Below are 13,413 nucleotides of genomic sequence, written 5' to 3' on the forward strand. Positions count from 1 at the left end.
GCAAGAGGCCCTTTTGTAATTTCCTTTCTTCACTTTTTTGCTGGCTCTCTTAAAGGGGTTGTAGGCAGAATGCCCAGCTCAGAGCCGCTGAGCTCACTGATCGGCTGCTGACGTGACGTCAGCGTCGCAGCCAATGCCACAGACCTGGAGCAGCGGTGAGACTCTCTGGTGGACCCGGGTAGGGTGAGTACAGGGCGGTTTGTTGCTTTCTAATAGCCTGCAACCTGGGAAGAAGTTTTAATGAAAGGTAACAACCCCTTTGACTGTCTGCAGCGCGCCACACCTAGGAAGCGCACAGTCACTTGCAAGCGAGCACGCACATATGCTTGCACATGGCCACACCTCCTATTTGCCCCTGCAGCTTCAGCGCCAGCAAGCGTCAGACTGTCCTGTCTGTCTTATTATCATTAATATTTGCGTGCCTTAGCAGGAAAATACCAATTCCCTCCCGCTCCTTCCTAGTACTGAATTTGAGTCCTGGGCAGGCGTCTGATTGGGTTAGTTACACAAGCTTCTTTGCAGAAGAAGACGTTACTTCTGCCGGCCGGACGGCCTCTAAAAATCATCCCCTGGGCGCCCGCTGAATGCCTGGCCCCTTAACGGCCCAGGATGCTTATGACGCCATCATTTCCAGAAGGCAGGCTGAGGGGTCAATAAGCACTCTTAGCCGCGGCAAGGAGCTCGGTGTGAGGCGGCGTGGTAGCGTCCCTAGCTGCAAACCATCTCAGAGGCATCAGAGGCATTATGCGGCTTGGGTCTTCCAGCTTCTAGGTTAGGTAATGTTGGTGTCTGATAAGGCGCCCCTGTATACTAGCCGAGCTGGGCAAGGGGGCAAAATGTCATCAAAATGGTTTACAGCACTCGGTGTTCCCAGGAGGTCTCCCATCCAAGTACTGTCCAAACCCATCCCTGTTTTGCTTCCGAGTTCGGACGAGATCGGGCGTATCCAGGGTGGTATGGCCAGTAGACACGGCTTTGTCCATCACCTGGTCAGCCTGCCTCAGGCTTGCGTGGTGGCGAGAACTCTGACCATGTGGAGGCGGGCTCCGAAGGGCCGATGCAGAGGCTGGGCCGCCCCTACAGTCTTTGTTTGTTTTGCAGTGAAACCACCCGCCGCAGCAGGGCCCGAGCATCATTTGTCTTTAAAAATGGCTCCACGCAGGGTCTCCTGCAGGCTATACCATTCATCTGGGGGGGACGTGACAGAAAGAGCAAGCTGGAGCAGCCGCAACTTGAGGCGGATTGAGACGTCCAGCAGCGAATGAAGGAAGAGGGTGAGATGGTTGCCAGTGACTGTGTGCTGCTCTTCAGGGGGGTCGTGTTGCCTGCAAAGGTGTTCTGCTTGCTTCGGCCTGTAAACTGGCCTCCAGGTTGCCGGCGGATGCCCCCAAGCCCGCGGGAGGCGCTGGTCCTGTTGAAAAGAAGCCTAGTATTAAAAGTAAATAAGCAACAATGCTGGAGGCCCACGGTGATGAGAAGGATGCTGGCAGTTTGCACGGACGAAATAGCGCAAGAGAGAACGCAAATGAAAAGAGGAAAGAAGCATGTGTGCCCTTGTGAAAGGGAATGGAAAAAAGGCATAGAGGACAGTGACCCCTGCTGGTGGAAGGAAGGAAAAAGCAAAAGCCTACAGCACCTGGTATTCCCAGGGGGTCGCCCATCCAAGTACTAACCAGGCCCGACCCTGCTTAGCTTCCGAGATCGGGCGTGTTCAGGGTGGTGTGGCCATAGGCAGAGACATTCATCTCACTTGCTGCTTTTCTACTATGCAGTCTGGCTGCCGGCTGCCCTGTCCAGTGCTCAGCAAGAAAAAAATGCAGAGCTGGAAATGAACCTGGTCTAAAGGAGCGCACCTGTTCCTTAATCACGCCTGGCTGGGCGCTCCTTTTTGGAATGTCTCACTTATCGCCAGCGCTCAGCAAGAAGCCCTTTTGTAATTTCCTTTCTTCACTTTTTTGCTGGCTCTCTTAAAGGGGTTGTAGGCAGAACGCCCGGCTCAGAGCCGCTGAGCTCACTGATCGGCTGCTGACGTGACGTCAGCGTCGCAGCCAATGCCACAGACCTGGAGCAGCGGTGAGACTCTCTGGTGGACCCGGGTAGGGTGAGTACAGGGTGGTTTGTTGCTTTCTAATAGCCTGCAACCTGGGAAGAAGTTTTAATGAAAGGTAACAACCCCTTTGACTGTCTGCAGCGCGCCACACCTAGGAAGCGCACAGTCACTTGCAAGCGAGCACGCACATATGCTTGCACATGGCCACACCTCCTATTTGCCCCTGCAGCCTCAGCGCCAGCAAGTGTCAGACTGTCCTGTCTGTCTTATTATCATTAATATTTGCGTGCCTTAGCAGGAAAATACCCCCAATTCCCTCCCGCTCCTTCCTAGTACTGAATTTGAGTCCTGGGCAGCCGTCTGATTGGGTTAGTTACACAAGCTTCTTTGCAGAAGAAGACGTTACTTCTGCCGGCCGGACGGCCTCTAAAAATCATCTGCTGGGCGCCCGGCCCCTTAACGGCCCAGGATGCTTATGACGCCATCATTTCCAGAAGGCAGGCTCAGGGGTCAATAAGCACTCTTAGCCGCGGCAAGTAGCTCGGTGTGAGGCATGCGAGGAGGCGTGGTAGCGTCCCTAGCTGCAAACCATCTCAGAGGCATCAGAGGCATTTTGCGGCTTGGGTCTTCCAGCTTCTAGGTTAGGTAATGTTGGTGTCTGATAAGGCGCCCCTGTATACTAGCCGAGCTGGGCAAGGGAGCAAAATGTCATCAAAATGGTCTACAGCACTCGGTGTTCCCAGGAGGTCTCCCATCCAAGTACTGTCCAAGCCCATCCCTGCTTTGCTTCCGAGTTCAGGCGTATCCAGGGTGGTGTGGCTGGTAGACATGGCTTTGTCCATCGCCTAGCCAGCCTGCCTCAGGCTCACGTGGTGGCGAGAACTCTGACCATGTGGAGGCGGGCTCCGAAAGGCCGATGCAGAGGCTGGGCCGCCCCTACATTCTTTGTTTTGAAGTGAAACCACCCGCCGCAGCAGGGCCCGAGCATCATTTGTCTTTAAAAATGGCTCCACGCAGGGTCTCCTGCAGGCTAAACCATTCATCTGGGGGGGACGTGACAGAAAGAGCAAGCTGGAGCAGCCGCAACTTGAGGCGGATTGAGACGTCCAGGAGCGAATGAAGGAAGAGGGTGAGATGGTTGCCAGTGACTGTGTGCTGCTCTTCAGGGGGGTCGTGTTGCCTGCAAAGGTGTTCTGCTTGCTTCGGCCTGTAAACTGGCCTCCAGGTTGCCGGCGGATGCCCCCAAGCCCGCGGGAGGCGCTGGTCCTGTTGAAAAGAAGTGTAGGGAAGGTGACCTGACGTACGGACGGACGTGTCAGAATGGAGGAAGATAGGTTTGCACAGTTTAGGTAGGTGTCAGTTAATACAGTGGGAAACAGCTAGGAAAGTGTAGTGGACGTGCAGTACCTTGGGATGACCATTAGATGGCAGGGTGGAGTGTGAGCAGAGGACGTGACATCAGCTTAGGGCTTTAGAAACCGTTGGTCATGGGGGGCGGAGTGACATTTAGAGTGACAGTTTCAAGGAAGCGGGAGAGCTATAAATATTGAGGGAGGGTTCCAGAAAGTTCCAGTCCCCAGGGGGAGCTCAGGTGACAGGAGGACTGTTACAGTCTTTGCGCTCTGAGGAGAATCCGACCAGGGGGACTGAGGAGAGAGAACGTCAGGGGGGTGGTCCTGACAGGAAGATACCGCAGAAGAGACAAGGCAGTGAGTGCTATATACTGTATTTGACACGACGACTGACCAGTGAAAGTGCTGTTGGTTATTGGGCCTAGGGCGGCCACAGTGGCGGACCTGTCAGGAGCATCAAACAGTGAAGGAGGGACGGTACGCATATGTACGTCCCTAATGTAAAAGTACGGTGTGTAAACGGCTCTAGAAACGGAGGGCCGACAAGTGAAGAAACGTGCGGTGTGCTGCGGAGGCCGTCAGGCGGACGGCAAGTAAAGAAATAAACTTGGACCTGTTGCACCCAGTACCTGCCTCCATCTTGTCTCTGTGTCATCTTTGCGCGGTAAGAAGAGAGATCACCCCCCTCCAGCTCGTCCCTCGCCCACCTCTACAGAAGCCTAGTATTAAAAGTAAATAAGCAACAATGCTGGAGGCCCACGGTGATGAGAAGGATGCTGGCAGTTTGCACGGACGAAATAGCGCAAGAGAGAAAGCAAATGAAAAGAGGAAAGAAGCATGTGTGCCCTTGTGAAAGGGAATGGAAAAAAGGCATAGAGGACAGTGACCCCTGCTGGTGGAAGGAAGGAAAAAGCAAAAGCATACAGCACCTGGTATTCCCAGGCGGTCTCCCATCCAAGTACTAACCAGGCCCGACCCTGCTTAGCTTCCGAGATCAGGCGTGTTCAGGGTGGTGCAGCCGTAGGCAGAGACAGGCTTCTCATTTGCTGCTTTTCTACTATGCAGTCTGGCTGCCAGCTGCCCTGTCCAGTGCTCAGCAAGAAAAAAATGCAGAGCTGGAAATGAACCCGGTCTAAAGGAGCGCACCTGTTCCTTAATCACGCCTGGCTGGCGCTCCTTTTTGGACTGTCTCACTTATCACCAGTGCTCAGCAAGAGGCCCTTTTGTAATTTCCTTTCGCTTCACTTTTTTGCTGGCTCTCTTAAAGGGGTTGTAGGCAGAACGCCCCGCTCAGAGCCGCTGAGCTCACTGATTGGCTGCTGACGTGATGTCAGCGTCGCATGTTATGAATGAGTCACCGTAGGAGGCAGACACAAAAATAGCAGCTAAGTCCAGAAAACCGGAGAAGTTGGCAACTATCAGATTGCAGACCCCTGAACCTAACAACACAACTAGCAGTAGCCGTGGGGGTTCCTACGGTGCCCTAGACCCCTCGATCACAGCCGGAGAAACTAAATAGCCTAAAGACAGAAAAGGAAAACTAAACTGCCCCAGAGCAGACCCCAAAGTAAAAGGCAGCCCCCAACATATAATGACGGTGAAGCAAGATGAAAAAACACACACACAGATAGAAAGATAGGCTTAGCAAACAATGGGGCCCAAACTCAGTAGAATAGGACAGGATAGGACAGCAAAAACCCTGAAAAGACATAAGCCAACAGGCTGATATGGAAAAAGGCCCTGAAGCAGCTAGGCTTCAAAAACTATATCAGCACTCAGGTATTTTCTGAAGACAGAGCTAAAGGAATTCAAATCACCCCAGCAGGGAATGACAGAAATCCAGCAAAACAAAAACAACGTACAAATGCAAACGGCAGAGCAGAAAACTTAGCTTTTGGAGAGCAGGAATTCAGACTGGTATCCAAGGATCCACAGAGAAATCACCCGCAGAGCAGAAGGGTGTGGACAGCCTTATATCCAGTCAGAAACTCCACTCAGCCAATCATCATCATTAGACCCAGATGCCTGATAATCAGGCTCACTATCTTTCTTTACTAGAAGAGGGAGTTCATCGGGCCTCAGTAGTGAAGGGGAAAATGAACTCACAACAGTACCTCCCCCTTAAGGAGGGGTCACCAAACCCTCAACCACGCCACCAGGGCGATCAGGGTGAGCCCGATGAAAGGCACGCACCAATCTTTTGGCATGAATATCAGAGGCAGAGACCCAGGAATTATCCTCCTGACCATAACCCTTCCACTTAACCAAATACTGGAGTCTCCGTCTAGCCAGACGGGAATCCAGTACTTTCTCTACCTCATATTCCATGTTACCTTCAACCAATACAGGGTCTGGAGGTTCCACCCCAGGAACGACAGGTTCAACAAACCTCTTCAACAAAGACTTATGGAACACATTATGGATTTTAAATGTGACAGGAAGAGCCAAACAAAAAGAGACCGGATTAATAATCTCCAAAATCTTGTAAGGTCCAATAAATCTAGGCTTAAACTTAGGAGAAGCCACCTTCATAGCAATATTTTTTGATGATAACCACACCATATCACCAACCTTAAACTGGGGACCAATGGTCCTATGTCGGTTGGAAAACCGCTGGGCCTTTTCCTGGGAGAGAGATAACTTATCCACCACTTGGTCCCAGATCTGGTGCATTCTCTCCACCACAGTGTCAACACCTGGGCAGGCAGAGGGCTCCACCTGCCCTGAAGAAAATCAAGGATGAAACCCAAAGTTACAAAAAAAAGGTGACATCAAAGTGGCAGAACTAGCTCTATTATTTAAAGCAAATTCGGCCAAGGGCAAAAATGAAACCCAATCATCCTGATCAGCGGAAATAAAACATCTCAAATATGACTCCAAGGTCTGGTTTGTTCTCTCTGTCTGCCCATTGGTCTGAGGGTGAAAAGCAGAAGAGAAGGACAACTGAATTCCCAGCTTGGAACAGAAAGTTCTCCAAAATCTAGACACAAACTGAACTCCTCTGTCAGATACAATGTTCTCAGGAATCCCGTGCAAGCGAACCACCTGTTGCAAAAACAGGGGTACCAACTCAGAGGAAGACGGCATCTTAGGGAGTGGTACAAGATGGACCATCTTAGAGAATCTATCACAAATCACCCAAATAACAGTCATTCTCTGAGAGACAGGCATATCAGAGATAAAATCCATTGAAATATGGGTCCATGGCCTCTTGGGGACAGGCAAAGGCATCAACAACCCACTAGAGCGAGAACACGATTTAGACCGGGAGCAAGTCCCACAGGACTGCACAAAATTCCTGACATCACGAGACAAGGAGGGCCACCAAAAAGACCGACTCACCAAATCTCTAGTACCAAAAATACCTGGATGACCAGCCAAAGCAGAGCAATGAACTTCAGACATCACTCTCCTCTTCCACTGGTCAGGAACATACAACTTCCCACTGGGACAACGCTCAGGTTTGTCCTCCTGGAACTCCTCCAGAGCACGTCTCAAATCGGGCGAGATGGCGGAAAGAACTACCCCTTCGCCTAAGATGGTAGCAGGTTTGGTCACCACAGGAGAATCAGCAAAGAAGCTCCTAGAGAGGGCGTCTGCCTTGACATTCTTAGTTCCAGGAAGAAAAGAAACCACAAAATCAAAACGTGTAAAAAACAAGGCCCTGAAGCAGCTAGGCTTCAAAAACTATATCAGCACTCAGGTATTTTCTGAAGACAGAGCTAAAGGAATTCAAGTCACCCCAGCAGGGAATGACAGAAATCCAGCAAAACAAAAACAACGTACAAATGCAAACGGCAGAGCAGAAAACTTAGCTTTTGGAGAGCAGGAATTCAGACTGGTATCCAAGGATCCACAGAGAAATCACCCGCAGAGCAGAAGGGTGTGGACAGCCTTATATCCAGTCAGAAACTCCACTCAGCCAATCATCATCATTAGACCCAGATGCCTGATAATCAGGCTCACTATCTTTCTTTACTAGAAGAAGGAGTTCATCGGGCCTCAGTAGTGAAGGGGAAAATGAACTCACAACAGTCGCAGCCAATGCCACAGACCTGGAGCAGCGGTGAGACTCTCCGGTGGACCCGGGTAGGGTGAGTACAGGGCGGTTTGTTGCTTTCTAATAGCCTGCAACCTGGGAAGAGCTTTTAATGAAAGGTAACAACCCCTTTGACTGTCTGCAGCGCGCCACACCTAGGAAGCGCACAGTCACTTGCAAGCAAGCACGCACATATGCTTGCACATGGCCACACCTCCTATTTGCCCCTGCAGCCTCAGCGCCAGCAAGTGTCAGACTGTCCTGTCTGTCTTATTATCATTAATATTTGCGTGCCTTAGCAGGAAAATACCCCCAATTCCCTCCCGCTCCTTCCTAGTACTGAATTTGGGTCCTGGGCAGCCGTCTAATTGGGTTAGTTACACAAGATTTTTTGCAGAAGAAGACGTTACTTCTGCCGGTCGGATGGCCTCTAAAAATCATCCCCTGGGCGCCCGCTGAATGCCTGGCCCCTTAACGGCCCAGGATGCTTATGACGCCATCATTTCCAGAAGGCAGGCTGAGGGGTTGTAAAATAATGCGTGTTCTTGTAAAATACTCAGGACTAGTTACCAGATAAAAATATAGTGGTTTATTTGGATTCTTCCATGAAAGAAAAGATTATTACAGAAAAACATAAAAATAGGTGAAAGAGAGATTGTCCATTAGTTCATAGCAAAAGCTTGTCACCTTCTTTCTCTGGGATTCCACATGGCAAATGGCCTCTCTCTCTCTTAGGCTTCTTCGTAGTAAAGTTACATACCAGCTGTTCAGCTATGTCCGTGCAGAGATGACATCTTGCGTCTGTGTCTCATGATGGTGAGGGAAGGAGCGAGCGACTTCTAGAGTGAGCCATGAATTATATACGTATCTTAGAGCACGTGATCTCTGTATATATGGAGTTTGACATTTACCTCAAGCTAAACTTAAATATGTAGTGGAGCTGACATTTACCACTTGCTAAAATAGCACATGCAGTGTCAGTGGTAGGCAATGTCCAGTACAGAACTGAGTGTGATAAGAATACAACTCCATAACTAATATATAAATTCAGAACTAATATAAATCAATAACTAATAATATTTAAAAGGGGTCAATAAGCACTCTTAGCCACGGCAAGGAGCTCGGTGTGAGGCATGCGAGGAGGCGTGGTAGCGTCCCTAGCTGCGAACCATCTCAGAGGCATCAGAGGCATTATGCGGCTTGGGGCTTCCAGGTTAGGTAATGTTGGTGTCTGATAAGGTGCCCCTGTATACTAGCCGAGCTGGGCAAGGGGGCAAAATGTCATCAAAATGGTCTACAGCACTAGGTGTTCCCAGGAGGTCCCCCATCCAAGTACTGTCTAAGCCCATCGCTACTTTGCTTCCGAGTTCGGACGAGATCGGGCTTATCCAGGGTGGTGTGGCCAGTAGACACGGCTTGGTCCATCGACTGGCCAGCCTGCCTCAGGCTCGCGTGGTGGCGAGAACTCTGACCATGTGGAGGCGGGCTCCGAAGGGCCGATGCAAAGGCTGGGCCTCCCCTACAGTCTTTGTTTGTTTTGCAGTGAAACCACCCGCCGCAGCAGGGCCCGAGCATCATTTGTCTTTAAAAATGGCTCCACGCACGATCTCCTGCAGGCTAAACCATTCATCTGGGGGGACGTGACAGAAAGAGCAAGCTGGAGCAGCCGCAACTTGAGGCGGATTGAGACGTCCAGGAGCGAATGAAGGAAGAGGGTGAGATGGTTGCCAGTGACTGTGTGTTGCTCTTCAGGGGGTCGTGTTGCCTGCAAAGGTGTTCTGCTTGCTTCGGCCTGTAAACTGGCCTCCAGGTTGCCGGCGGATGCCCCCAAGCCCGCGGGAGGCGCTGGTCCTGTTGAAAAGAAGTCTAGTATTAAAAGTAAATAAGCAACAATGCCGGAGGCCCACGGTGATGAGAAGGATGCTGGCAGTTTGCACGGACGAAATAGCGCAAGAGAGAACGCAAATGAAAAGTTGAAAGAAGCATGTGTGCCCTTGTGAAAGGGATTGGAAAAAAGGCATAGAGGACAGTGACCCCTGCTGGTGGAAGGAAGGAAAAAGCAAAAGCCTCCAGCACCTGGTATTCCCAGGCGTTCTCCCATCCAAGTACTAACTAGGCCCGACCCTGCTTAGCTTCCGAGATCAGACGAGATCGGGCATGTTCAGGGTGGTGTGGCCGTAGGCAGAGACAGGCTTCTCACTTGCTGCTTTTCTACTATGCAGTCTGGCTGCCGACTGCCCTGTCCAGTGCTCAGCAAGAAAAAAATGCAGAGCTGGAAATGAACCCGGTCTAAAGGAGCGCACCTGTTCCTTAATCACGCCTGGCTGGCGCTCCTTTTTGGACTGTCTCACTTATCGCCAGTGCTCAACAAGAGGCCCTTTTGTAATTTCCTTTCTCTTCACTTTTTTGCTGGCTCTCTTAAAGGGGTTGTAGGCAGAACGCCCCGCTCAGAGCCGCTGAGCTCACTGACGTGACGTCAGCGTCGCAGCCAATGCCACAGACCTGGAGCAGTGGTGAGACTCTCCGGGCGGTTTGTTGCTTTCTAATAGCCTGCAACCTGGTAAGAACTTTTAATGAAAGGGAACAACCCCTTTGACTGTCTGCAGCGCGCCACACCTAGGAAGCGCACAGTCACTTGCAAGCGAGCACACACATATGCTTGCACATGGCCACACCTCCTATTTGCCCCTACAGCCTCAGCGCCAGCAAGTGTCAGACTGTCCTGTCTGTCTTATTATCATTAATATTTGTGTGCCTTAGCAGGAAAACACCCCCAATTCCCTCCCGCTCCTTCCTAGTACTGAATTTGGGTCCTGGGCAGCCATCTGATTGGGTTAGTTACACAAGCTTCTTTGCAGAAGAAGATGTTACTTCTGCCGGCCGGCCTCTAAAAATCATCCCCTGGGTGCCCGCTGAATGCCTGGCCCCTTAACGGCCCAGGATGCTTATAACGCCATCATTTCCAGAAGGCAGGCTGAGGGGTCAATAAGCACTCTTAGCCAGGGGCGTATCTAGGGGGGGGCAGCCGGGGCAGTTGCCCCGGGCGCAGCCGGCAGGGGGCGCAGTCCGGGCCGCCTAATGCAGCGGTCTGCAGTGTCCTCCCTGGCGGCTGCGTTCCGCTGCCCCCCTGGCCTGAGAGTCGGCGGTTCTCTGTGTCAGCTGTCAAGCTGACAGCTGGCGCAGAGAAGGTGCGCGTGCCGGCTCCCAGGGAACAATTGTACTGGCGTCTGTATATACAATTGCAGCTCTGACCGCCGGGCCAGAGCGACGTCAGCAGCGTGACGTGTCATGTGATCACGCTGCTGACGTCACTCCCCGGCGCCCAGAGTGAACGCTCAGCACTGGTGGTAAGTGTGCTCCAATGTGGAGCTGAAGAAACCACCGAAGATGGGGAGTGTTAATGTGTGGTGATAGGGGTTAATGTGTGGGGGGGGTTAATGAGTGGGGATGGGGATTAATGTGTGGGGGGGTTAAAGAGTGGGGATGGGGTTAATGAATGGGGGTTAATGAGTGGGGGGTTAATGAGTGGAGATGGGGGTTAATGTGTGTGGGGTTAATGAGTGGGGATGGGGGTTAATGAGTGGGGCTGGGGGTTAATGAGTGGGGATGGGGGTTATTGAGTGGGGATGGAATTAATTTGTGGAGGGTTAATGAGTGGGGATGGGGTTAATGTGTGGGGGGTTAATGAGTGGGGATGGGGGTTAATGAGTGGGGATGGGGGTTAATGAGTGGGGATGGGGTTAATGTGTGGGGGGTTAATGAGTGGGGATGGGGGTTATTGAGTGGGGAAGGAATTAATTTGTGGAGGGTTAATGAGTGGGGATGGGGGTTAATGTGTGGGGGGTTAATGAGTGGGGATGGGGGTTATTGAGTGGGGATGGAATTAATTTGTGGAGGGTTAATGAGTGGGGATGGGGGTTAATGAGTGGGGATGGGGTTAATGTGTGGGGGTTAATGAGTGGGGATGGGGGTTAATGAGTGGGGATGGGGGTTATTGAGTGGGGATGGAATTAATTTGTGGAGGGTTAATGAGTGGGGATGGGGGTTAATGAGTGGGGATGGGGTTAATGTGTGGGGGGTTAATGAGTGGGGATGGGGGTTATTGAGTGGGGATGGAATTAATTTGTGGAGGGTTAATGAGTGGGGATGGGGGTTAATGAGTGGGGATGGGGGTTAATGAGTGGGGATGGAATTAATTTGTGGAGGGTTAATGAGTGGGGATGGGGGTTAATGAGTGGGGATGGGGTTAATGGGTGGGGGGTTAATGAGTGGGGATGGGGTTAATGTGTGGGGATGGGGGTTATTGAGTGGGGATGGAATTAATTTGTGGAGGGTTAATGAGTGGGGATGGAATTAATGTCTGGGGGGTTAATGAGTGGGGATGGGGGTTAATGTGTGGGGGATTTGGAGTGGGGGGGTACATAATGTGTTGGGGGATTTGGGAGTATGGACGGGGGTTATTGTTTGGGGGGTTAATGAGTAGGGATGGGGTTAATATGTGGGGGATTTGGAGTGGGGGGTACATAATGTGTGGGGGGGATTTGGGAGTGGTGATGGGGGTTATTTAATGTGTCGGGGATTTGGAGTGGGGATGGGGTTAATGTGTGGGGGATTTGGAGTGGGGATGGGGTTAATGTGTGGGGGATGTGGGGGGGGTCTGATAAGACGCCCCTGTATACTAGCCAAGCTGGGCAAGGGGCAAAATGTCATCAAAATGGTCTACAGCACTCGGTGTTCCCAGGAGGTCTCCCATCCAAGTACTGTCCAAGCCCAGTCCTGCTTTGCTTCCGAGTTCGGACGAGATCTGACGTATCCAGAGTGGTGTGGCCCGTAGATACGGCTTGGTCCATCGCCTGGCCAGCCTTCCTCAGACTCACGTGGTGGCGAGATCTCTGACCATGTGGAGGCGGGCTCCGAAGGGCCGATGCAAAGGCTGAGCCGCCCCTACAGTCTTTGTTTGTTTTGCAGTGAAACCACCCGCCGCAGCAGGGCCCGAGCATCATTTGTTTTTAAAAATGGCTCCACGTAGGTTCTCCTGCAGGCTAAACCATTCTTCTGAGGGGTATGTGACAGAAAGAGAAAGCTGGAGCTGCAACTTGAGGTGAATTGAGACGTCCAGGAGCAAATGAAGGAAGAGGGTGAGATGGTTGCCAGTGACTGTGTGCTGCTCTTCAGGAAGGTTGTGCTGCCTGCAAAGGTGTTCTGCTTGCTTCGGCCTGTAAACTGGCCTCCAGGTTGCCTGTGGTTGCTTCCAAGCCTAGTATTAAAAGTAAATAAGCAACAATGCTGTAGGCCCACGGTGATGAGAAAGATGCTTGGTCTTGTCTCTGGGCCTCGGGTGACTGCACCTTCTTCCCACCTTATAGGTACGTTAATGGTGAGGTGGACTATGATGCTCAATGCAATAATTAGATAAGAATATATTCAAGCTAAACACATTCCAAAAGTTAAACCCATATCCATAATCACTATTAATAAAGTTTTGTGCATCAAAACAAATGTCAATATAAAAATGTGTATGGAAGGTAATGAAACCTACATGTATATGGAATCAGGGCCCATGTTGTTGGCTTCTAAAATAAAACTTTGAATTTTGTAGTGTTTATCAATAACAAACATTTTAACTCATTTTTACAACTGTATTCAGACATTTTATTGTTTCGGTAAGAACAGAAGAGTCTTGAAAAGATGACTTGATTATGCTTGTACCCTTTGTATATATAAGGCCAATAAACTGGGGCCAGACATACTGTAGTCATGCGTAGGTAATCTTGGTCACAAGCCTATAGGTTGTACAGTAAAATTTAAGGTTAAGGGTACATTGGAGTAAAGTTCGTTTTATTACTTCTTTCTTTAAAGGAACATCATGTAAAATCAACATAAAAGTAGAAACACATCATACATCTTATTATATTATTTCCTTATTTCTCATATCATCTGCAGGAAATATAAATTTGGTAATTTGATAGCGC

At 50.6% G+C, this 13,413-nt stretch overlaps 2 non-coding genes and 5 pseudogenes across 2 annotated transcripts; all 7 read right to left on the reverse strand.

The window, feature by feature from the left end:
* Nucleotides 1–849: 849 nt before the first annotated feature.
* LOC141053467 (5S ribosomal RNA) lies at nt 850–969 on the reverse strand. The gene has a single exon (XR_012221198.1). It is a non-coding gene; the product is annotated as a 5S ribosomal RNA (ribosomal RNA).
* A 655-nt stretch (nt 970–1,624) lies between these two features.
* On the reverse strand, nt 1,625–1,733 carry LOC141053475 (5S ribosomal RNA; annotated as a pseudogene).
* A 1,035-nt stretch (nt 1,734–2,768) lies between these two features.
* Nucleotides 2,769–2,878, reverse strand: LOC141053571 (5S ribosomal RNA; annotated as a pseudogene).
* A 1,441-nt stretch (nt 2,879–4,319) lies between these two features.
* LOC141053503 (5S ribosomal RNA) lies at nt 4,320–4,428 on the reverse strand (annotated as a pseudogene).
* A 4,304-nt stretch (nt 4,429–8,732) lies between these two features.
* LOC141053502 (5S ribosomal RNA) lies at nt 8,733–8,852 on the reverse strand (annotated as a pseudogene).
* Nucleotides 8,853–9,505: 653 nt separating this feature from the next.
* Nucleotides 9,506–9,624, reverse strand: LOC141053469 (5S ribosomal RNA). Its single transcript, XR_012221199.1, has one exon. It is a non-coding gene; the product is annotated as a 5S ribosomal RNA (ribosomal RNA).
* A 2,533-nt stretch (nt 9,625–12,157) lies between these two features.
* LOC141053500 (5S ribosomal RNA) lies at nt 12,158–12,277 on the reverse strand (annotated as a pseudogene).
* Nucleotides 12,278–13,413: the final 1,136 nt, after the last annotated feature.

Source organism: Dendrobates tinctorius, unplaced genomic scaffold (assembly GCF_039654945.1).
Source record: "Dendrobates tinctorius isolate UK_male_01 unplaced genomic scaffold, ASM3965494v1 ptg000165l, whole genome shotgun sequence".
NCBI classification, from domain to species: Eukaryota; Metazoa; Chordata; class Amphibia; order Anura; family Dendrobatidae; genus Dendrobates; species Dendrobates tinctorius.